We start from the raw sequence: 3,675 nt of genomic DNA, 5'->3' as shown, positions 1-3,675 counted from the left end.
CCGAGGGTCCTGAGACCACACTGTCCCAGAGGGTTCCACCCCCCGCTTAGCCACTGGAGTGACGTCCTTCAGCGGAGCCAACTTCTAAACTTTCCGATTTTGTGCTCTGTGGCTCTATCACTTGCCAGAAGCAGTGGATGGAGGCTCCCTCCCCCGCCTTCTATCCTCCTGAATATCACCTCAGATTCACTTCTCCGCACGTCCTACCTTCCAGAAAGTGGTCACTTTTCCGTTCAGAGAGTTGCTGCTCTTCTTTTCTTCGATCTCCTGTTGAGTTCGTAGGTGTTCAGAATGGTTCGATCCCTATCCAGCTGAATTCCTGAGAGGAGACGAAATCCAGGTCTCCTACTCCTCCGCCATCTTGCTCCGCCCCCTCCGAGGTGAGTGTATATTTAATTGCTTTTTTTTTTTTGGTAGTATTCTCATGCTACCTTTGCCTTTGATTCAGTTCTTCACTATTTAACTTCCTTATGGGTATGCATTTCTTTTGAGAGAGACATTTATTTCATATTAGGAATGTCCAGAGTATTTTTGTATCTTTCTTTATATTTTTTCTTGTTACTGTCTCTTCCAAAATAGATGAGCTTTTTACTTTGTGAATTTGTAGGTTCACATGTTTCTATCCAAAGTTGCCTATTCATAGGCAACTCTTAGATAAATAGAAAACATGGGTGCTTTTCCCAGTTATTATTAAGGAATTTGGCAAATCTAATGACATGACATGAGGTGTATTGAGTTCCTTTTACTATGAAAGTTGTTAAAAATACTTTTAGATTGGGCGCCTGGGTGGCTCAGTTGGTTAAGCGACTGCCTTCGGCTCAGGTCATGATCCTGGAGTCCCGGAATCGAGTCCCACATCGGGCTCCCTGCTCGGCAGGGAGTCTGCTTCTCCCTCTGACCCTCACCCCTCTCATGCTCTCTCTCTCAAATAAATAGATGGAATCTTTGGGGAAAAAAAAAAATACTTTTAGATCATTCAGTTACCCCGATGGTCAGTGCATTGGAAAGAACCAGGAGTGAACAGAACCAGAAGTGAGATACTTACTTTAGGGATGCCCAGTCCAAGTTCAATTCATTGTGAAGAACCTGGAGTGTTTTTTGTTGTTGTTGTTTGTTTGTTTGTTTGTTTTCTTTTTGGGGATGTTTACCAAAGTGATTAAAAGGAAAGGTTGGAAGAATTACAGTTGTTTGCCTAAGGAAAACTCTAGGGGAGAGGCATACCCAAAGTACATTTACAATATGACTACCCTTCTTTAATTTAAATATGTTGTTTCATTATGTCAACAAGTACTTGTGGAGAATTTAATACATATCAGCCACTGTCCTGGGCTCTGGGAACACAGATATTGAAAACGGAGTCCCATCCTTCATAAAGTTCTTCACCTAGTGAGGAAAGAGTGATGTTAAAACCAAGATAGCTTTATGAATGCTGTGACTTGCATAAAGGCATGTCCAAAAATTCTCTGCAAATATGTAAAATTCTCCTCATTTTGACTAATAATTAAATGTTAGCTGGATGATGGAGGAAAGGGCATTTCAACAGGGGCTAGTGTGTGAGCAGTATTAGAAGAATGTGTGTGGAGGAATAGGTAAAGGCCTCTGTAGCAGACAGACATCTTGATGATCAGACTAAATATCTGGGATGTTGTCCTGGAAGCAATGAGGAATTACTGAAGAGAAGTCATATGAGCAGATACATATATTTTAGAATGATCACTTTGGCCACAGTGTAAAGAAAAGCTAGGAGGGGTGTACAGTGAGAAATAGGGTGACAGTTAAGAGTGTTGCAATAATACTGGCAAAGAATGGAAAATAAGTGAACTAAGGTGATTGTAGTGGGAATGAAATTGAGATGTTAAGGAGAGAGAGTCACTGGGATTTTGTTGGTAAAGGAGTCAAGAGGTCAAGGCTATCTGCTCTGTGCTTAGCTTTGATGGTTGTGTCATCCCTTAAGAAAAGAAATTGAGAGGGGCACCTGGCTAGCTCAGTTGGAAGAGAATGCGACTCTTGATCTTGGGGTTGTGGGTTTGAGCCCCACAGTGGATATAGAGATTACTTAAAAAAATAAAATCTTTAAAAAGAAAATAAATTGAGAAGGAAGAGTGTATTTTGAGAGAAAAAGAGTGTCCACTTTGGATGTTGAATTTGAGGCATTCAAACGGTAATGTCTAGAAAGCAGTTAGTCATACAGATTTGGAGTTCAGAAAGGGGTCACTGGAGAGAGACTGGCCAGCAAAATCTGGAAGGGGGTTGACCTTGGGAGAAATGAATGAGACTGACTCAGTTTCCGGTTTTGATGACTTCTAGCCTGAGTCAGGACCTAGTTAGGAACAGTTAAAACACCCTGGACAACCTGTCTTTCTGGGTGAAGGACCATAGGACAGAATGTTAGCGGTGACTTTCAGAAGGAAATGACCCACAGAAGGAAAACTCCAAATTCTGTCTATAAACTCTGCTTAAATCTGTCGGACAGACTTAGGTTGGAGCTTTAGGGGCTTACCTGGGGCAAGGTACTTCAATCCATAAAGCTTTAGGTTCTTCATTTTTATCTTTATTTATTTATTTTTAAAGATTTGTTTATTTATTTATTTGAGAGAGAGAGAGAACATGAGCAGGGTAAGGGGCAGAGGGAGAGGGAGAAAGAATCCTCAAGCAGACTCCCCGATGAGTGCAGAGCCCGAGTGGGGCTTGATCCCAGGATCCTGAGAGCACGACCTGAGCCAAAACCAAGAGTCTGAAGCTTAACCGAATGAGCCACCCCAGCTCTTCATTTTTAAAATGCAAAAACTAATATTTTGTAGCATGGTTATGAGGAATAGAAAAATGCAAGTGTTTCACACAGTGCCTTGCCATATAGTAGACTCTGAATAAATGGCTGTTTCATTAATCAGAATTCTGCTAGTGGCAAGTGACAGAAACTGAACTCAAGCTTGTCAAGCAGAAAAGGAATGTGATCAATAGTAAGGAAGAACCAGAGTAGTCAGCAACTCATTGTCATCAGGACAATGACATCTCTCTCTCCCCCACCCCCCTCCTTCTCTTTCTCTCCCATACACACCCTGCCTTATCTCCTGAGGTTTACCCTTATTGTCCTGTTTGTTGATAGCTTCCTCCTTTGGAAGTGGGTGTGGGTGCAGATGTGGAGAAGCCTGGTGCAGACTGGTCCAGGCTTACACTCTCTGTGGTAGCAGCAGAATAGCTTCCAAAGATGTCCACGTCTTAATCCCACGAACCTGTGACTGTTACCTCACATAGCAAAAGGGAATTAAGACTGCAACTGGGGGGCATTTGAATTGCACTTTTTTTTAAAAAGATTTTATTTATTTGTCAGAGAGAGAGAGAGAGAGAGAGAGAGAGATCACAAGCAGGGGGAGGGGCAGGGAGAGGGAGAAGCAAGGAGCCTGTGATCATGACCTGAGCTGAAGGCAGACGCTTAACTGACTGAGCCACCCAGGCACCCCTTATCTTTGAAATATTATTAAGTGAAAAAAGGAAATTATAGAATATTATGTGTAGCCTGATCCTATTTTGGAAAATTAAAAAAAGAAGGTGCATGTGCCTGCGTATTTGTATATTTCTGTATGAACACAGGGAACGTTATGGAAGGATTCTTAAGGTTGATTACTTCTGGGGAGGTGGGATTGGATGGAGATGGAGAGAAGATTATCAATTTTT

At 42.0% G+C, this 3,675-nt stretch overlaps 1 long non-coding RNA gene across 1 annotated transcript in view; it reads left to right on the top strand.

Moving 5' to 3' along the window:
• Positions 1-927, top strand: part of LOC145722718 (uncharacterized) — an 83,358-nt gene extending 82,431 nt beyond the window's left edge. Inside the window, exon 3 of the long non-coding RNA XR_014147192.1 lies at positions 774-927. This is a non-coding gene — a long non-coding RNA (uncharacterized LOC145722718). The remainder of the gene's footprint in view (positions 1-773) is intronic.
• Positions 928-3,675: the final 2,748 nt, after the last annotated feature.

This window comes from Leptonychotes weddellii, chromosome 7 (genome assembly GCF_054177405.1).
Source record: "Leptonychotes weddellii isolate Sample4059 chromosome 7, ASM5417740v2, whole genome shotgun sequence".
Lineage (NCBI taxonomy): Eukaryota > Metazoa > Chordata > Mammalia > Carnivora > Phocidae > Leptonychotes > Leptonychotes weddellii.
The sequence above is the reverse complement of the archived record's forward strand: the minus strand, read 5'-3'. Positions and strand labels throughout refer to the sequence as shown.